The sequence below is a fragment of the Trichosurus vulpecula genome, chromosome 1 (assembly GCF_011100635.1).
Source record: "Trichosurus vulpecula isolate mTriVul1 chromosome 1, mTriVul1.pri, whole genome shotgun sequence".
NCBI lineage: Eukaryota > Metazoa > Chordata > Mammalia > Diprotodontia > Phalangeridae > Trichosurus > Trichosurus vulpecula.
Genome location: NC_050573.1, coordinates 362117506 through 362139538, shown reverse-complemented (window position 1 = coordinate 362139538; position 22033 = coordinate 362117506). Strand labels below are relative to the sequence as shown.

The following is a 22033-nucleotide window of genomic DNA, read 5'->3' as shown; positions in this document are numbered from 1 at the left end:
AGGTAAAGAAATTTTCACTGGAATTCCCTACACTGATGAAATCACAGACAGGTGCAAAGCAAAAGAAAATCTACTTACGTCACAGAATCGATGTAAAAAGATAATTTCTAATCCTTAAGGCTATTTATCAAATGAGATAATGAATGTAAAGTGCTTTGCAAACTGTAAAAGGCTATGTAACCTATTGTTTTTAAAAGTTATTCAGAGTAAAAAAGGATCTCAAAATAATTTTTTCTAGGTTTTTTTTTTCATTCTACCTCTGCACAGTCTTTTGATAGTACCTGTTCTTCTCATCCCTATTTCTGGAAACAATTATCTACTTATAGTAAAACATGGTTACTTACATAATCTCTATACCATCTATGCCGTGGAAGATATTTAATATGCCATTAAGGAAATGCTAAATAAAATCTGGAGCTTTAATTAGCACAAATAGGCAATCAAACAGACTAGACAGTGAATCTAGATCACAGATTTAACATATATAATCCAAGCAAAGAAAACCAAAGGCTCAATTCCAGCAACTACACACAGGTAAAATTCTACTAGAGTGAATAGAATTCCATAGTAAAGTTCTGTTTAACAAAGCTATTCCCACCTACCAGCAGATGGCCCAAAGTGACAATGCTTCTGTTTATCTATTTTACACCAGCGAGCATAAATTGACTGGAAATTTTCTTAAAAAAACAACAACAGCAACAAACTCTCAGCTACATATTGCATAGATTTAATCTACCACACCACCACAACCTCCCTAAATCTAAGGCACCCTTCAAAATAAAGTAAAAAGAAAAGAAAGAAAAACACAACCTCAGACTAACTTTCCACTAGTAAAGACAAACAGGAAGTGAGGAAGATAACATGCAGCTGCTCCCCAGCCAGAACTTAAGTGAAACACAGTAAGTCAATATGGTCTGAATGATTACTGTGTAAAAATATCAAATAAATTCTCAGTTTTGATGAATCTGTGTGTGGGAGTAGGTTTGTGAGACTGGGTTTGTTTTGTTTTTGCAGAGCCAAAACTACCATCAGTCAAATGAAGAATCTGAATAACTGTAGGCAAAGAATCTGGATTCAAATATCTCAGGAATACCTAGAGCTTTGGATCAAATTTCAAGACATTTCTCTCTCCCTTCCTCCCTCTAACTGCACCACCCCTTCACTGATGAGGCAAAAACGTGTATTGTTACTACTTTCTCCAGAGAAAGTGACGATGGGAAGAGGATGGAGGGAATAAAGCACCAAGACTTCCATCTCCTATTATACTACAAGAATTATCAGCTAACTTCTTTTCAAGCAAGTCACCATTCACTTGGGTTGGTTGGTACAATAGATACAGCAAGTCCTGGCAAGCAAAGGACTGGAGAAGACCGAAGAATTTTGGAGAAGGGTTTAGAGAATTGTAGACTAACATATGAATCTGTCTTCTAAGACCATAGTCTTTGAAATGAAAAGATGTTAGGAAGTATGTACACAGAAATATGACTGGAATTTCAAAGAACTCACTTGGGTGTTGGCAAGGGTCAGGTTAAAAATCCAAAAGCCTGTCTCAAAAAAAAAATGTTATTTTTAAAGATCCTTTCTACTAGCTAAAAATGAAGACCCTAGTTTTCCTAATAACCAAGAAAAATTGGGAGGAACATGAGGAAAGAAGGAAATACACCAATTTTTAGCTGTCTACTACATGTGATTTAATTCAAGTAGTTACATTAATCATTTACTCCTTAGGACCTAGAAATTAAAAACTAAAAATGTTCTTGCCATCAAGGAGCTTATTATATTCTACTGTAGAGGATACTACATAGACACAGGAAAACAGGAATAAAATAAATACAGAGTAATTTCTTTGGGGATCAGGAAAGGCCAAAGGTGGGGGCTTGGCATAGCGTTAAATCTGAAAAAGTCCACTGTAGAGGTGGAACCCAAGGGAACTAGAGATTCCAAGAGGCTCTGGCAAGGAGGAAGAGCATTCTACACCTGAGGAACAGCCACAGAATGCAGTGTAAGGGAAACAGCAAAGAGCTCAATTTGGCTGAAACACAGTATGTGAGGAAATAATTTGAAATCAGTCTGGAAAAGTAGTTTAGAATAAGATTGTGACGGTTTTTCAATGTCAAATTGTATTCTAGAGGCACTAGGGAATCACTGATGCTTCCTAAGCAAGGCAGTGACATGGTGAGGCCTGTACTTTAGGAATATAAATTTGGCAACTGTACATAGGATAAATTGGAAAAGAAAGAGACGGGAGATTGGGAGACCAACTAAACAAGGAAGATACTACAACAGTCCAGGTAAGGGATGAGGAGGGCTTAAACTATGGTGGTAGTTATGTGACTGTAGAGAAATGAAAGAATACTATGGGGTCAGAATGGTCAAGACTTAGCAAGTCAGTGGATATAGCGGTGAGTGTGAACAGTTGAGGATGACTCCAAGGCTGCAAACCTAGGTAACTAGAAAAAAAAATAGGATAAGTCAAGAGGAAGGAAGATTTAGGAGTAAAGATAATGAAATCTATTTTAAATATGCTGAATTTGAGATGTCTATGTGAGTCCTGGGGCAGCACTCTAACAACTTTCCTGCTTCTTTTGCCAATCCCAGCATGTGTTGGTAAGCAAAATGGGTTCTTAGCACTCAGTTCAACCAAGTGCCCTTGAAGAGTTTGGCTTTTGTTAATTCAGTGTATTTCACTGAGTCTTAGTAGGTGCTAAGCCCCAGGCCCAAACCCCTATTAGGTGTAAAACCTATGTGGGTGTGGATTGGTAACTAAGGTGGGCCCCAAAGTGGGGCTAACTAAGGGGAGGTGCTAACTCCAGAGCCAATCATAGGAGCCTAAATTCTGGTCATTCAGATGGTATTTGATGACGTATGAAATGCTTTAAGAGGAGAAGACAGAGCCATTTGCACAGGGCTCTCACTCTTGATGGTGCGTTGATATGTGATGTGAAGACTGCATGCGAAGACTCCAAGAAACTGTAGCTAAGAGCCCTCCAGCTCATAAACCCGGATGCTGGGACTTTGTTAAACTCTGGTAACTATGTATTGGGATTTGAATCAGACAAGGTCTGTCTGTCGATGTTTGTAATTTGTTTGTATTTTGCTCTGAAGTTCAGGGTGCTGGCTTTTCCCCCTGAATTAAGTGAGTGATATTTGTATGTGGGATTAAAATAAGCTTGTTAACCCCTTAATGTTGCTTTCCTTAGTAAAGCAGATCAAAAGAACCTGGGCTTTTACAGCATGCTGGTAGCATGCTTGTTGTTGGGCTTGTGTTGGTCTTTCACCCCCACAACAGCTGCTAGCCAGACTGTTGCAACACAGGGGCTGTCCTTGTGCTCCTTTCCTTTTTTACCGCTTGTACCCTGCCATACTAAGTTTTATCCAAAGTGCACTCTGATCTCTCTATCTCCCTAAATCCTTCTACCTTGGAAATAGCTGCACAATACTCTGGAAGTTTTCTAAACGTATGTAGTACTTGTGAATACAAGAAAACATGAAAGAAGGTAAAGACAATAAAATGGAAAAGTTATCAAGTTATATGACACTAGAGAAATAGTTATTCCCTAATGCTTATTGGAATGTAAATTTATTTCTCTTGGCTACTTCTGATTCCTTACTATCAGTCCAGGTAGAAAAGCACTTCAACCTTGGAAATTCTTTCAAAACCAAATCTGCAGTTTACTTGTCCTACTGTAACTCACGTCTTTACTATTAAGTTTTCCAAAACCAGGACAATACATTCCTCACTTTACTATGATCTCTATTTTGACCCCTAATATTTTTGAGAAGATTAACAGGTGGATATATATTCTTGTTACTTTCAATATCGGAGCCTTAATAATAGGCAGAAGCAGCATGTACACCATGTAGTAGTAGAAAGTAGTAGTAGTGGGGGCAGCTAGGTGGTGCAGTGAGTAGAGCACTGGCCCTGGAGTCAGAAGGACCTAAGTTCAAATCCAGCCTCAGACATTTGACATGCTTACTAGCTGTGTGACCTTGGGCAAGTCACTTAACCCTAATTGCCCTGCCTTCCCCCCTGCAAAAACAAAAACAAACAAACAAAAAGAAAGTAGTAGTAGAAAGCCAACCAGGACCTGGGTTAAGTCAGAAGGACCTGGGTTCAAGTCTTAACTCTAGCCTGTGACACACAGGAGCCCTATAACCCAGCGCTCTAGGAAACTCTAAGATTATGATTTCCAGAGAAGGTGCTCAACTGCATTGGTTGAGGGAATTTCCTAACAAGAGAGTTCACTATGCCAATGAAATTGTAGGCCTAGTCCCTATCCTAAACTCCATTCCCCTCCTCCCCCAACCCCCTACACCCTCCCCCTGCAAAATGGTTTTTTGATTAGTTAAAAAAAAAGACCTTAAAATGAAGACCAACATATATCAAAATATAAAGGCGGCGATTTAAAAATGCTAAGGTGTAATGGAAAGTAAAGATTAGGAGCCAGAAAACCTAGGTATAAATCTCAGCTCTGCTACTTACTGCCTATATGACCTTGGATAAGTCACGTGATTTCTTTTATCTGTAAAATGAGGGAGTGGGACAAAAAAACCTCTTAACCTGAGGTTCAGGGATAAATTTTATAGGATCCATGAATTTTGATGGGAAAAAAATACACTTTAATTTTCACTAACCTCAATCAAACTCAAAGTTAGCATTTCTTAGATTATGATTTTTTTTTTAAATTATCCTAAAAAAGGGTTTATGGTCCATAGTCTTTACCCGACTGCCAAAGGAGTCCATGACAAAAAAAGTTAAGAACTCTTGAACCAAATAATCTCTAAGGTCTTTTCCACTTCTAATATTGTAAGAATCTATGATTATATGTCTTGAAATTTTGCCTGATGTATAAGTGCTCTATGCAATTACAGAAAGAAAAAGAAAAAAGTATAAACCTGCCACGAATCATTATGAATCATGTGAACAATGAATGCTAAAGTACTCTGTCATATTGTTATTTTTCTCAAGAGGATAATGACAACAATAACAAATAAAAGTAGCACGTTGGCTAGTATCATTACTTCAGCATGCACTCAGGTTTTTGAAACCCAGAAGTTGCATGCAAAAAATGGAGGGAGCCTATTGACCAAAAAGAAAAAAAAAACCACCCAACCAAAAAAAAGACAATATACTCAAAAGCTGCATAACTAAGCCTCCAGAATTGCTTGGAGGGCAAGGAGGGGAATGAAGCTTTAGAAACTAGTGTGAGAAATGCCTTATACAAGTAAAATTGCAGTCAAAAAATAGAAATTTGGAGCCCATTTCTCAAACTAAGAACCATAAAATGTGAGCCAGAAAGGGACCTTGGAGAACATCTAGTCCAATCTTTTCTTTTTACAGATGAAGAATTTAGGTTTAGAGGTATTTTTGTCCAAGATCACACCATTAATAAATGGTAGAGTGTTCCTTAATGGGCCTATTTCACAACACATTTGCTTTTAATGTCTTTTTAGCCAAAACTTTTTCTGCAAGATCTTTGCCTTGCAATTCTTCCCCTTGTAATTGTAAAAAGGACCAATGAAAGCCCCTCAAGTTACTGCTAATCTCTAATAAGCTTCTATGGCATATAATAGTACTTTAATTAAATGCTTGATTGTCTGGTGGCCTGAGGATATTGTGGGAGAATAGAAATTTTTAAAATGGAGAATATATTGAGGATAAGCAAATAGGACTAGAAGAAGATAGAAGTGAATATTGCCACTATTAAAGAAGGTACAGATGCTTCAAGTGTACAAGTGAACTTTATTACAGTGTGAAGACATTTTAAGAAAGTTCAATTCTAATGCTACCTCCCACATGAGGCCTTTCCTGATCTTCCCCTCCCCCAGCCTGTATATCACATAGTTTTACCATTCTTGAACACCAATGAAAGATTCAAAATAAACATTTGAAAGTTATATGTGGTCTCCCCTCACCCAGAGACTAGCTCTATGAACTTCTCCTTACAACATTTCACTTTAAAAAAATGAAGTCTTCTTGCCACCTCCCTCCCAACCCATTCACACTTTCACATGGGAACAAGAGGATCCTTGGGAGCTACTGCCACAGGGGAACCTGGGTATTCTGACACAGGATAATAATCTGTTTATGAAAATGAATATCTATGGTCAGTAAAAATAATGTATTTCTAAACCTACTTCTGAACAATGAACATACCAGACAGAATTCTGAATAATATTTGGATTAGCAAATCCCTACCAAATTTTTCCCTGGGCATTTTCAAAAAAAATTTCACTATATCAATGATTTCATCCCCATTTAATCAGAAGACTCCCTTCCTCAACACTGCCATTTAGCCAAGTATTATCATATATGCTCTTCATAGGTTTCAAGTTCTTTGGAATTATTTTTCAGGTAATTTGTTTGTGAAAGCATTTAATAATCTTTTCCCACCTATCTTACAGAATAATCAATCTTAGGATGTAAGTCCCTATGATCATGCTCCACTGATGGGCAAGCAGGGAGCTAAGAGAAGCCCAGTAATTCAAATGGCCCTGAGAAAAAAAAAATTCTGACAACCTGTGGCAGATTTCAAAATATAGTTCCCAGAACCACCTCTAATAGCTGAGAGTTGCCTGAAAGTGGCCCAGAACAGGGAGAGGCTGGCTACCTGGGCTCATATGAGTATGAGCACCTAGAATTATCTACTTCTGCCCTAAGCAAAATGTACCAATCATAAAAAGGTATTTACAAATTTGTTTTTAGTACCTTAGTTAATTATGTAACAAGATCATTTATATGCCATATTTTCCATATGTTAACACCTAATGTTGCAATAAACTATGAAGTTGCTTAGTCAAAAACTGTTAAGCATGTTCAGGCAAACAATTCTACCTTTAACTAGTATCTTTATTTTATCTATCTTTATTCTATCATCATCTGATATAGCTAGCAAATCCAACAAACATTTATTAAGCACCTACTGTGCCCAAAGCACTGTGGCAGGCATTGGTAATAAAAAGATATAAAAGGCAAATATGCCCTCAAAGAGTTGGGGGAAGAGGAGAGGAAAAGGGGAGAAAGGTTACGCTGACATACGGATAAGTCTGATATAACATTAAAAAATGATGGAGGTAAAAAGAGACCTAAAGTGTTGTAGGTAAATGTGAAAGAGGGAGAAAATATTCTTTTGGAGGAGAGAAGAAAAATCCAAGATGGCTTTCTGGAGGATAACTATAACCTTTGAAAGAAGAGGATAGTTTTGACAGCATAAATGTAGGAGAAGGCATGTGGAGCTTATGGAACAGAAGACGGTCCAGTTTGGCTGGAATATATAGTATACAAAGGGATGGAAAAGTGAAGTAGGAGTCAAACTGTAAAGGGCCTTAAGTGCCAGGGTTAAGGAGTGGTTCTAAACTATGTCTTAAGACAATTTGTGTGGCAGTTTTATTAAGGTTCTGTGAGAGAGGGGAGAAATTAGAATCATCAAAACCAGAATATGTTCCCACCTTTTTCAATGACATCTGTATCTGGGTTCATAGTCTTCTTCTCTATCCCCATCTTCTGTTATTACTCAATCAACATCTACTACGTGCTAGGCACTGGTGGATACAAAAACGAAACTGTCTTTGTTCTCCTCATCCTCAGAGACTTCAAAATCCACAATGATAACACTAATACCAAGATTCAATTACCTTCATCCCCACTCCTCTTCACCAGCACTGCTCCACCTTCAAGATCATAAACTCAAAATTCCATTTCTAACCACAGCCTCCTTTCACTGTTTCTATGGCTTCATTCCTACTGAAGCTATTCTACAATCCTAGTAATGGTAACCTCCAATCCTTTGACCCCTCCCAATTCCAACAATCCTTCAATACTTTTCTGGCTTTACTTGTTTCCTTACTCAGACTGGATCCTATAGTCAGCCATTTCAATAATCTTCTTGATAGTACCCTATACTCTTTCACCCTCCCTTAAATATCTACTGTTTCCCAATACTAAATAATGGCTACTCTCAGACTTCCCAGATTTGCTAGAAAAAGTCACAAAGCCATCTTTGGTTTTGCTACAAATTTATGCTAACCTTGCTATAACATGGGAAGACTCTTAACTCTCTGACTTACCATTATATTCCCCAAAGAACTAATTTCCAATCCTTTTCCACTTTCCTCAAATTCATAATCCCATGCCTACTCTCTTTACTTAGAAGATGATCTGTTCTATTTTATACTAAATTCACAACTCACCTTCTCATTTCCACCTAAAAATTTCACTATACTTTTACCAATCCTCCTTAATTCTGACCCTGATGAAGGCATAGAGTTATACAGAAATGTAGCTTTTAGAGAAACTGTGGGCCTGGTAAAGAGGAAGAAGTTGGGCAAAAGAAGACTCACTGGGAAGAAAAAGAGGCATATTTGGAAATGAATGCATGTAAAAAAAACAAAGTCATTTTGGTTTTTTCAAAAAAAAAAAAAAAGATGGTGAAGAAAAGCATACATGCAAGAAAATATTCTTTGTGTGTCCAAGATTTAGCAAGTGTCTTACAGAGTATGAACTTAATAAATGTTTAACTGAATTGAAATAATTCTGTTTTAGCCCACTTGAACAGGATGTTGGTAATATAAAGGTCACCTATTCTATTTCAAGATGGGAACCATATGTGTAAAGAACAGTATATTTGGAGTCAAAAGATCTGAGTTCAAATCCCAGGGCTGCCACTTAGTGTGGTTTTGGAAAAGTCACAACCCCTTCCAGCCCCAAGTTTCATTATTTTGCACTTATATGTCTAAATTTATGATTCTTATATTTCTCAATCTTAATCATAGTGCATTATTCATTATACTAATGTATCATAATTCTATTTAACCATTCCCCTGCTGTTGAACATTTTAGGGTGCTTCCAATTTTTTTCAATTATAAATATTCTGCTACAAAAATCTTTGAACAGATAGCTTTTTCTCGCTGATAACACTGTTAGGACATATTCCCAATAAGAAAAGCTATACTTTAAAAAAAAACCAATTTATTCTTAGTCCATACTGCAAGATTCTTTACAAAAAGATTCTACTAGTTTGCAATTCTACCTTCAATGAATAAGAAACCACCAGCACAGTGTTCCTGGTTATTTTTATTTTGTTTTGTTTTTCCCAATTGGGCAAGCTATTCTAATTCCCTACAATCTGGTTTCTGGCTTCTTTGGGATACAGACCTAGTAGTGGTATTGCTGGGTCAAAGGGTATGTGCAGTTTTATAGCCCTTAGCACATAATTCCAAATTGTTCTCCAACAATAGTACAATAGTGTACCTATTTTTCTATACACCCCCAAACATTTGTTATTTTCCTTTTCTGTCATGTTAGCCAATCTGATAAATGTGAGGTGGTTCCTCAGAATTGTTTTAATTTGCATCTCTTTATTAGTGTTTTAGAGCATTTTTTTACATTTTTATTGACAGCTTTGACTTCTGAAAACCACCTGTTCATATCCTTTGACCATTTATCAATTGGACAATTGCTCTTAATTTTTATAAATCTGAGAAATAAGACCTCTTATCAGAGAAATTTGCAATAAAAATTCCTCCTTTATAAATTTACATGCTAAGGCATTTGGAGTCTTATTAATATTGGTAATTGTTTGTTGTATGCATGTAGTTCCTATCAGCAAACTGTAAGTTTCCTTGTTTATCACTTTTTGTGTTTTGGATGTTTCTTTTCGCTTTGCTGTTAGGACAAACAACAGCATGATTACAATTCCTGCTTTTTGGATTTGCTTTCATGCTTAGTAAAATTGTTTCCTGGCCTTCATTTTTATTCTGTGTATTTCTTTGGTGTTTTTGTTTTGTTTTGTTTTAGGTTTGGTTTGTTTTTATGTAAGCAACAGACTGTGGTATTTTGTTTTCTTATCTAATTTCACTCTTTTTTGTTTTATTGATTGCTTTATCCATTCACATTTAAAGTTATGAGAGTTAGGCTTACATAAGTTTAAGACTCCATTCGTCTCTGATGGTTCCCCCCCCAATTAGGATTTTCACTTCTTTCTTTGTAAAGACAGTACATTTTGCCTCTTCAATTATTTTAACTTAATTTACTTTAAGGTAACTCTATTCCCATTGGCTCTCTTCCCCTTACTTTCAAAACCTCCTACTTCTAATTGTTACCCTTTATCCAAATTTTGAGATTTTGCTCAATTCATTAGTTCCTTTCTCTTTCTTGTTCTTATCTGGTTTTATTTCTTCTCTTTTTTTCTCCTCTCAGTTAAGCAGTCAAGGAAAATATCCCCCCCTTTCCTCCTCTTTAACTTGTTTTGTCAGATTTTTAAATTTCATTTTCTGTGTCTTTTTTTCTAAAAAGTGATTTTCATTCCTTCTCTTCATTATGTTTCTTCTCTTTCTGTATAGTCTGGCCTTTTATTCTTTGATTCATGGCCCTTGTATTTATTCAGTCCTTTTTTATTCTCTGCATTCATGATGGAATTAATGCTTTTAAGGTAACTATTTTAGGTTCCCTCTTTTTAACAGTTTCTATATTGTTGCCTTGTAGATCTTGCCCCCAACCTCTCTTTTTTCTTTTGTGCCTCACTCTTAGAAATTCCAATTCCTGCCACCCTTTTTCCTACGGGTAGACTCTCCCTTTACTAACAACTAGAGGACATATTCTTCCCTGGTAAGATAACACCACTTGGGGCAGCTAACTAGTACAGTGAGTAGAGCGCTGGCCCTGGAGTCAGGAGGACCGGAGTTCAAATCTGGCCTCAGACACATTTACTAGCTGTGTGACACTGGACAAGTCACTTAATCCCAATTGCCTGCCTTCCCCCCTCAAAACAAAAAAAGATAACATCACTGATAGGATTTGATTTGATTAAGGCATACCACATATCCCCCTCTATTTTCCTGCACTTCTCCTTTTTATGTACCTTCCCATTGCATAATTTAGTCCCACCAAAAAGTTTTTTCTCCTATAGGCAGGACAGTGTGGGATTTAGTCCACAATGCTTCTGGGCCTGGTTTCCCCACTATCACTTCTTTTTGACTTCTGCTTTCACCTTTTTCTCCTGTGTGCATTTAGAAAGAAATCTCAGTGTTCTCTCAGTGTTACTTTATTGTTGTTGTCGTCCTTGATTATTACACATCTGCCTTTCTTGTATTTTTGTTCCCTGAGTTTTTTGAGATATAAATTTCTTCAGGTCTGGTTTTCTTTCCAGAAATGTTTCAATTGCCCTTTTTAAAAAAAATAAGTGAGCATTCATCTTTTTTCATTAATGGTTAGGTTCAAATTTACTGGGTAGGTCATTTTGGGTTGCATCCTCTTTAGAACAAAATATTCCATACCCTTCTGCAGTTTCTAGTGGGTATAGAATGAAAGTGTTATTCAATTTCCTTTCCTTCATAAAGATCTTCAGTCTTTTGCAGAATCTGATGTTTTGTTAGAGGAATTTTCAATTTAACCTGTAAGTGTCTTGCAGTTTACAGCATATAGTTGTTTTCTCTTTCTATTAGTAATTTGTTTTCTTTCTATTGTCACTTTGTTTTCTGTATTCAGAAGTTCTAGGTAGCTTTCTTGCACTATTTCTTGCATTATACTGTTCACGTTTTTTGACTTGTGTTCATCTGAAAGACCTATAGTCCTTAAATTGTCTCTATGCATTGAGATCAATATGTTTTGCTTATAGGAAGATCATATTCTCCTTTAACATTACTGCTTTTTACTCTTCTTCTTTTAGACTGTCCTTTACTTTGGTACATTTGCATTCCCAATCGGTTATTCTCTCCCTCACTTGGTAAGACTTACCACCATGGATTCAAATTTTTCTGTTCTGCTAATTATTACTATTATGTGGGCCATAAATTCTACTTTCACAATTCCTATTTCTCTTTTAAAACATTCAGGAACAAACAGTTGTGCTTCTATGCTCTTTCTGGAATCCATGAGGTCTTTTGCCTCCAGTATTGATTCAGTTCCCTTTAAAGACAAAGAATATTTATTTATTCTTAGATGTCTGGACTCTTTTACCTAACCTAGAGGTTATATTCCCTTTTGTTATCAATCTTAACAATCGGCTGATCTGCTTATGTTATTGTTCAGTCATGTCTGACTCTTCATGACCCTGTAGACTGTAGCATGCCAATACGGACTAATGAGTTTTCTTAGCAAAGATAATGGCGTAGTCTGTCATTTCCTGCTCCAGTGGATTAAGGCAAACAGATTAAATAACTTCCCCAGGGTCACACAGCTAGTGTCTGAGGTCACATTTGAACTCAGGTCTTCCTGACTTCAGGGTCAGTGTTCTATCCACTGAGCCACCTACCTACTTATACTCAAGATCTTCAACTGAGTTTTCTTCCTTCTGAGATTGTTGGCAATTTCAGTCTTTTCTTCCTCCCTTATAGTAGTACCCTATCATTCACTGACTCCTTCCCCTTTGAGTATGGTTTCTTTTAGGGTTGCTGGACCTCACAGGTATCTCAGCTTTCTCCTATGCTGGGCTATTCAAAGTTTGCCAGCTTTAATCTTTGCCCTAACTTTAACATCTGGGGTGTTAAAACTGGCCCCAAGTAGATGCTGGGTTCAGTGGAGTGTCACATACACATTCTACTCCAGTTTCCTCTTTTCCTCAGTTCTCCACTGTTGCCACACAGTGCCCTATCATATTGTTGTCCCATGCTGAGAAAGCTTCTGTCTTTTGCATCTCTAGGGCACTGAGAGGAGAGAGGGGGGCTGGAGGGTAAAGTTGAGTTCTACTGCAAGCTCATGGTCAGCTGTGCAGTCCTGCTGACACAGGCATAGTGGCGAGTGGGGGAGGAGTACTAAGTAAACCTTTTAGGGATTAGGTATAATCAACCTTCTCTATTGTTGGTTCAACAAATTTTTACCTTGTTTGTGTTCTTGTTGTTTTGGACCATAGAGAACAGTTGAAATTACTTCATCTCTTGCACGTAATCCATGTTTTGGAGGTTTGAGAGGTCATAATTATAGTAGAAAATATCTAGTCCTCTATCTTGTTTAATTTAACATTATCTTACCATCTAAGCCATTTCTATCTTAGAGAAATATCAGAACTGCCATAGTCCTACCTCACCACCACCCTTTCTGACATTCCTCTGTTGCTAAGATGACTTGAAATAGTATTTATGGGACTCTTAAAAACAAAAAAAAAAGTTATATTATGTTAAAATACAATTTGAGGTTAACATTCCTGAAAAATAGTCTCTATTCAATTCCTTCTCAGATCACTTCAGGTTAAAAGGAAAAGCTTCTTCCCTGGGATCTAGATCAGTATCTCAGTCCTTTCTGAGTAGCAAAGGATGGCACTTTCCTTGAGTACTTCAATAGACCAATAGCTTCAGGAGATGGAAAAGGCAAGGATCTAAAGAAGATAAATTTGATTATTGCCCTTACCCTATTTTCCTAAGAAAGACCTCAGTTCTTGAATTTCTACAAACTTTAAAAGAGGGAAAACTCTGAAAAAGGTTTAGACTGGAGAAATATTTTTAATAGTTCAAAAGAAACTAAAATGACCTTAGTGCAAAGCAGACGTGCAACGACACATAGTAATGCCTCTTCTTTAATGTAATTTCCACTGACAAAATCTTATCAGTTTCTGATATTGAACTTACTGACAATGACTAAGCTTTTAGTGACAAGAACTTTTTTTTCTTGAGTGTTCAATAGATATGAGTATAGCACCTGCAGCAGTAGTTGCCAGAACACTCTCCACTGGGATGGGATGGAAACATCGCTATTCCAAAGGCTCTTGGGGTTAGTTAGGGTCCTAGGCTTTCTCCCTTAAGGTCTGGAGGGAGAGGGTGGTCAAAATGGTGGTAGAGATCAAGAATGGTTCCATAGAAGAGATACAAGAAGACACAATCTATTCCTTTGAAGAGGTGGGAAGTCCTTGGGTGTGGCACATTGCACGTATTTTCGTATTTTTTTTCAATGCTACTGCTTTTCCTTTTTTTCTTTTTTCTTTCTTTGTTAAAATGTTTGTTATTATGAGATGGCTCTCTGGTGGTGGGGAGGGATAGTAGAAGAAATTGTGGTGATGTAAAAAAAAAGAAATCAATAAACATTAATTTAAAAAAAAACTAACATCAGAAATCTCAAGTTACGATAAATCTTAAACACTTGTAAATAATTCAACTTCCCTCCAAAACTTAAATATGTGCTTTCCTTTAAACATCAGGAGTGCTGAATCTTCAAACCAAAATCACTGGCAACACAGATTATACCCTTATGTTAGACTTTATATCTATGCCTATTAAATTTTGGCTAATTTGGGAAATGGTTGAATAAATGAAATGGAATATTATAGAGCAGTTAAAATGGAGACAATGAGGAGTACAAAAAAATCTGGAAAGACTTTTGTGAATGATGCAAAGTGAAAAAAACAGGACCAGAAAAATGGCATACATACTAAATATAATCACATGAAGAAAATTTAATAAGAATGATAATAGTTCCCCTTTCATGGAGACCTACAATAAGGAACTAAGAATGTCATAGCAAGGACTGATATATTAATAGAAATATTACACTTTATACACTGAAATAAACTTAAATGTAATTAGTTGCACTATAATTATGATGTTTAATGATATTTTTAATATTGAATTTTTAAAAATTGTCTCTCCCAACATCATGGAGAGAAAGCACAGTGCCTAGTACATAGCAGGTATTTAATAAATGCTTTGTTGATTAGATTACAGCACTGCAGAATTAAGCAAGTATTTGATCAAATCCAAAGTGCTGGATCAATGTAAACCTGTAAAGAGGTCTTTAAGGATGTGCTATGGGGCCTTGTTACATTTAGCATTTTAATCAAAAACCTAAAGATTAGCATATCATGCCTATCAAATTTGTAGACAACTGGACCTCCTAGCTTTCCCTATCCAATAGCCACGGCCTGATCCCCAACCTGACTGGCACAGAAGTTTTAACTTACTCCAATTCAACCCTCCTTGGTCAGTCTGGAGGGCTTTCACTCATGGGAGAACACCAAAATCTGAAAATATTTGTGTGGTGTAATGCAGATACCTACGTTGGCTTTAGCCCTTCTGTAGTTCACATCTCTCAAACCCAAGCAATCCACCAGCCTTAGGCTCCCCAGCACGAGAGACTACAAGCAGTTGTAATTTCCAGTTCCATGTTAATATATTAGATAAAGGAATTGGACTAGGAAAAAAAGCCGATGGGTCGGAATGATGAACAAAATCTAATAAAATCAAATGATAGGAAAAAACTTACAGCTCTATTTTTTTTTTTAAAAGCAAGTTCACAAGGAAATATAGGATGGAGCAGATACGGCTAGACAATTACCCGTGAAATAGACCTGGGACTTTAGTGAACTCCAAACTCGACTAAGTGCTACCAATGTGACAAAGCAGCTGAAAAAGCCAATAATGCAATCTTATATGTCTACCAATGCAGTCTAAGAGGGTGATTAAAAGGCCAAGGATTGATGGGCAAGTGTTTTTGGACAAGGGCTGATTCTGGTTTTCAGTGGATCTATGCTCACATGTAATGAACAATGAGATTCTAATACAGAAATACTGTGTGAAATAAGGGAGTTGATTGTCCTTCTATACTTTAACCCAGTCAATTGGGTCACATTTAAAATATATTCAGCTCTGGGAATTACATTTTAGAAAGGACAAGGAAAAACTGGAGAGAGTAGATCCAAGAGTGACCCGGACTGTAAAGGGTTTCAAAGTCATGGCATGAGAATCAGGTGAATATTAAGGCTGAAGAGAAGACTTAAAAGGGACTGCGATTACAATCATCAAATACTGTAAGGGTTGCCGTATAGAAAAAAAGTATTATGCTTATTGTGCTTGTCCCCAGAGATAGAAGTAGGACCAAGTGATAGAATTTAAAGGAAAGATTTCTGTTCAACATAAGAACTTTCAAATTATAGAAGTCAAAAAGTGGACTGGATTACCTCAGGAGATGGTGATGTTCCTCTCTCTGGAGTTCTTCAAATAGAAAAGCTGAAAGGGCACATCGGAAATGTAGATGAGATGCAAGCTTCAACAATGAGCTACACTAAATGACTTCACAGAATCAGACACTCTCAGAGTTTAAAGATGACCTCAAAGGTCATCTAGTCAGACCTGTACTTGAACTATAACCTTCCTATAAAATCCAGCTCTACTCAAAAAGCTCCAGCAAAGGCTACCTTGTAAAAGCTATCCATTACACCACTGAAGTTCCTTCCTTCTGTTATAAAAATAGTTCATCTGATAATACTTCAGAATCTACAAAGCTTCCCTATCAACAAGTATTCTTTCAACACTATCAAAAGCAATTATGTCTTTACATTTGTATAATGCTTTACAATTCACAAGCTGATGTTATATCTGTTATATACACTATCAGAAATATTCCCAGCCCCCTGGACTCACTATCCAGATGGGAAATCTACACCAAAAACGCATAAAATAAAGTGTGATGTAACAACAATAAGTGCAATAAGAGCTCAGAGACTAGAAACGGTGTGGCTGAAGACAGGTGGCTTCATGGAAGAGGAGAGATTTGAGCTGAGCTCTTCTGTAGTTCTTCATGGATTACATTTCCCTCCTCTTTTCCATCTGCCTCTCTCTTTGCCTCTCCTCATTTTAGTCATCATAATGTGAAACTGAACTACATTTTAATTTACATGTTGCTTGAAGAAGCTGAGGGAGGTTAAATGACAGGGCATGAGGAAGTAAGATTAGAAATCGGGGCCTCTGACCCCAAATTCTATACCTCATCCACTGACCCATGCTATGCTGCAGCTTGAATAATCTAAAATTATTAAAGATTTCCTCACAATAGATAAGGACAGCTAAGTGGAGCAGTGGATGGAGTGCTGGACCTAAAGTCAAGAAGGCTTGAGTTCAAATACGACCTCAGACACTTACTGGCTGTGTGACCCTGGGCAAGTAACTTAGCCTGTTTGACTCTGTTTCCTTATCTGTAAAATGAAGTGGAGGAGGAAATGGCAAACCATTCCAGTACCTTTGCTAAGAAAACCCCAAATGGGTGAGATCTAGGCTAAAAATAGAAACTACATGCAGAGATGTGCTTGAGACCGCTGGGGCTAAAAGCTGATTGTTGAATTTCCAGGGTGAACATTTACACCCTGAAATTGGGCAAATCTTAAAAATCAGATTTTAATTTATTGTTTTTTTTAATTGTCTAGACTTATAAAAAGTGATGGGGAAAATGTTAATAAAGCAGATTAAACTTTTTTTAAAAATCTCTATAGACATCATAAAGAGTCAGACACAACCGAACAACAACAGATAAACTTTTCCATGAAGAAAAGTATTTGTTGCATTTATTAACAGGAAAGACTGGACCTGTGATTTCATTGGTATGGAATATTTTCAGACAAGGAAGCTCCCTCTACAAATTCAGCTTGGCATCTTCCCTACAACCTATGATCTTAGAGAGCTGCCAGGACACTTCATTAATTAAAATATTATATCATCAGTTCTCCATTTTAAAATCAAGTAATTTTAATCATTTATATACGTTCTTTAAAAAAAAAAGCTTTTTTTTAACTGTCATGTGACCCTGGCTTAACTTTATTTTAGTGGAGTTTCAAAGTGCTTTACATATATTCTGATTTTAGATCTTTCTAGTTTTATCCACTAAATCAGAAATTGGAACAATCTTAAATTCAAATGATATGTAGTAAAGAGCATAATGTAGCGATCTCTTCAATGTTTTCCCACAACACACTTTGTTTTAAGAAACTTTAACAAAGAAAGAAAGAACAAGTGGCACAGGGATACAGTCTAGACTGGGGTAGGGAATTTGTGGCCTTCTAGGTCCTTGGGTTTGGCCTTTTGACTGAGTCCAAGTCTTACAGACCAAATCCTTTTATTAGGGGGATTTGTTCTGTGATTTTTTGATTCAGTCAAAGGGCTGCACTTGAGGACCTAGAGGGCCCCATGTGGCCTTGGGGCTACAGGTTCCCCACTCCTGTTCTAGATACCAAAAAAAAAAAAAAAGAGAGAGAGAGTTTATGGTGCAAAAAATATCATTAACTAAAATCACGTCACGTTTCAGACAATACAAGATACGCATCCTGACAAGAATTTTGACATCTGACTTAATGTTGTAGAACATATAAAAGTTAGACAAAATGATGTGTATGTGCAGGTATATATACCTTTTGTGCTTTTGAATATGTGTGAAGCACACATCCACTATCTTTTATTGCAGACTTGCTTCTCTGCATCAGCAGGGGTATCACAAGGGGATAAGGAGGTGCAAAGGACAGCCAAAAAGACCTAGTTCTCTGGCTCTTCCGGATGCAAGTTAAAAGCAGTGAATTTCTCTTCTATCTGACCTCCCCCCCTCCCAGATCTGTGATATTTGAAGCTCGTGACATAAAAATTTAATTTTTATCCAATCATTTATCTATTAACTATCTAGGATGGCTCTCCAGTTTTATAACACACTCCTGCTTTATGATAAATCTTATGATCCAGCCTATCCTAATTCTGTGATTTTTGAAGGTTTGTTTTTTTTTTTAACATGACCAACTTCCTTATAATGGAGCTTTGTTACTTGAAGATTTATTAGTCAAAGTATTGCTGCCTTGGTATTTTAGAATCATTATGTACTATAACCGGACTAAACGAAGTTGGCTTGTTCTATCGAGGGGGCAGAGATAAGATGCAATATCAATTCCAGAACTTAGGGCTTCAATCTCAAATGGGAAGATGAGTTTATGCCAGATACATAAACGGAATTATTCATATTTTGAATAAGAAGTTGTACTAGGTGACCTCTGAGGTCCCTTCCAACTCTAGGATTCTACAATTCTTCCCCTCAAGGAACTTCCATCCTACAACATAAGTAATGTTTTGTCTAAATGAGTTACATAGTTCTTTAAGATCCGAAAAGCAGGAGCAGCTAGGTGGCACAGTGAGTAGAGCACTGGCCCTGGAGTCAGGAAGCCCTGAGTTCAAAACTGGCCTCACACACATGTCTAGCTGTGTGACCTTGGGCAAGTCACTTAACCCCAATTGCCCTGTCAAAAAAAAACAAACCCCAAAAAAGATCTTACCTATTATTTCATTTAAACCTCACAACAACTGAAGCAGGTGATATTATCCTTATTTTATAAATGAGGAAATAGACCGATATGGCTCTGGTTGAAACAGCTCACATGCCAGCTTTGAACCAAGTCTTTCTGACTCTGCCTGCCTCCAAGTCCAGCATTCTATCAATCGCCACGCTGCCTCATTTCTGTACTACACATAAACAATCCCTCAAAAGAATGATTTCACTGCATGAATACTATCTCTACCAGCACAAACTGCATCCCTTTATGTCTTAGGAGCCAGTTTAACAAGCTATGGTAAAAAAGCAATACTTGGTCTCCCCAGATGCTAGTGCCTTCCCCTCTAAAGTAACCTTCCATCTACTCTATATATCTTCTATATACCCGTTGTCTCCCTTCCTCTGCCCCACCCCCCAATTAAAAGACAAGTTCCCCAAAGGCAGGCTGTTTTTGTTTTTTCTTTGTATTCTCCATGCCCAACTCTTAGCTAGCGCTTAATAAATGCTTGTTGATTGATTGCCCAACTTTCTGATGATGAGTATCTTAAACTTTTTGAGACTGGTCTTCAAAAGACAGTCTATTACTAACTGAAAGCCTTTTAAGATTGTTCGACTGACCAGAGTTTGTACTCCACTCGCAAAGCCTTTGAGGGTGAGAGTCACTACCACACACAAAAAACATAATCTATTCTGTCTGGGGACTGGTTAGTTCAAATGGTTTGAGCATTATGCTCATAATGAGGCCAAGGTCACAAGCTTGATGCAGAGAACTGTTCTACCACCACACACTACACACACATATATACACAATTTCCTCCCCCACTAGCAAGCCTACCCAGGTAAAAGTGCAGATGACTCAATGCAAACCACCACGATTTCTAGAAAAATTTAAAAATACTGACTCATCATCAATATGGCATGTCATAACATTTTATTAATGCATATGGGAAAGATAACACATTATCAATAGTACTGTCATACCAGAGTTCAAAGAATCTCTGAAAACATGATGGGGGGTGGGGGAGAAAGGGGTTTCTTATCTATCACCAAACACTCATTGAGGCCTACTAACTTACAGAACTGTGGTAAGCCCTGGCTTCTTATAGAACTAGAAAGGGTTCAACTACTAACCTGGTAACACTCAGCATCTCCTCCCCACCCCTCTCCAGCACACACAAGAAATAGAAAGGTCCAGGTCTTAACCACCACTGCTCCAAATTCCTCCCGATTAGCTTAAGTGCCACGGCCATATTAAGATACGGTGTGGGGGTTTTCTGTTCATTTTTTTTAAAAACAAAAACTTCCGTTTTTTGTAAAGAAAAGCAACTCTTAACTTAATGTCAAACTACAGTTAAACCGAAACTCGTTGCTTTTAGCAGCTGCCAAAAAAGAGCTGCCTCCTATCCCAGATAAAGCGGGCCATGAGGTTGGGTCTCCCCACGCCCGGGGATGGGGGGTGGGCTGGGGAAGAGTAGGATGCTCGATATCAGTCACTTGTGACCTCCCATTCCTGAGCAACTGAAAGGATGTGGCGTGAGGACGTCAGAGGCCAAAGTCCAGAAGGCCGGTCTCCGGACTTCAATGTACCTATTATACCTCCAGACTCCCCCCATTTCGGATAACTTTCCCAGACCGATAGGAGCGCAGCAACAAGCCTGGGGGGCGCCGGTGGATTGACCACGAGCACCGTAGGGCCAAGGCTCTCATTCACCTCCCCGGGAGGAGGTGACCTAGACACCCACCGGCCAGTGCTGGGGGGAGCCGCCCCCCCCCTCCGCCCCTCAATAGCATCCGCAGGGCGGCAGAACAAGTTCCCTCCGAGACGCCGGACAAAAAAAAAAAAGGGAACTGGCCACAGCCACGACCGCCTCCCCCGCCCCGTGCGCAGCCCGGGAGACCCTCACCTCGTCCTCCGCGGGCTCCTCGTCGTAGTGGTCGCGGTCCCCGGGGGCCCTGCCCCGGTCCGGTGCGGGAGGACGCGGCTGCGGGCGGCCGGGGCCGGCGTCGTCTCCCGGGGCGCCCCTTCCTGCTCCTGGGCTCCTCGCCTCCCCGCAGCCGCGGACTCCCGACCGCTGCCCCGCGGAGCGCGCCCGCCGTCTCCGCCGCGGCCCCTCAGCCGCCCCGGGCGGGCAGGCTGGCCGGCTGGCAGGGGGAAGAGGGGAGGGACCGAGGGTCGGAGGCCGGCTCCGGGCGCCCGCGGGCCCCGGGCTCACAGGGGTCCGCGGCCGGCAGGGGTTACACGGAGGGCGCCGCGCACAGGGACCCGGCTCCACACGCCCCCGGGCGGCCGTGCCTCATCTTGCTCGTCTCCGCCGCTGCTGCCGCCGCCGCCGCCGCCGAAGCCGCTCGTCCCCGTCACGGGCTCGGCCTCTGCTCTCGGGCCCCCGCGCCGCCAGATCCCCCTCAGAAGCGCCGGGCTTCCATGGCCTCGGGAGCTCCTCCCCGGGCCGGCGCGCGGACTGGCTGCGGCGGGTGGCGCTCCTGACGACGGCGCTGGCGGTGGCGGCAACCGTTAGTCCGGCTCCCCCGCTCCGGCTGGCGGCTGGCAGCTGGCGCAGGGGGGTGGAGGAGGAGGGACGAGGAGGAAGAGGAGGAGGAGGAGAAGAAGGAGCAGTGGGGGAGGGGAGCACTGCAGGACGCTCGGAGGAAGCTTCTCCGCCGCTCTCGGAGCGCGGACGGTCGCGCGACGAGTGCCGATGCGTGTGTGCGAGTCCCCTCCCTACTTCCACGCGTCGTCGCCGGTCCCGCCCCCACTCCTGCTTACCCGGATGCACCTTGAGAGCCACGTGGGTGTGCGGAGTGTCCTGCGAGTCGGGGTGGGAGCAGAGCTGTCGGAGGGCAGACGCAGCGCTCCCGGCGCCGCTTCTCAGCGCCTCTCCCTGCCCGCTTCCTCCCACTCTCTCTCTCCTCCTCCTTTTCCTTTCCCTTCCCTCTTACTCTATCTCCCTCCCTCTGCTCCTCTGCCCCTTCCCTCTGTTCTCCCCCTTCTCCCACTCCCCCTTCCTCCGCCTCTCTCTCAATTCTTTCCTCTC

The 22033-nt window shown here is 39.6% G+C and overlaps 1 protein-coding gene across 1 annotated transcript in view; it reads right to left on the bottom strand.

Annotated features, from left to right (window-relative positions):
- GALNT1 (polypeptide N-acetylgalactosaminyltransferase 1) overlaps positions 1-21691 on the bottom strand; it is a 179074-nt gene extending 157383 nt beyond the window's left edge. Inside the window, exon 1 of the mRNA XM_036765028.1 lies at positions 20906-21691. The gene's annotated coding sequence lies outside the window, so the exon portion shown is untranslated. The remainder of the gene's footprint in view (positions 1-20905) is intronic.
- Between the last annotated feature and the right edge of the window lie 342 nt (positions 21692-22033).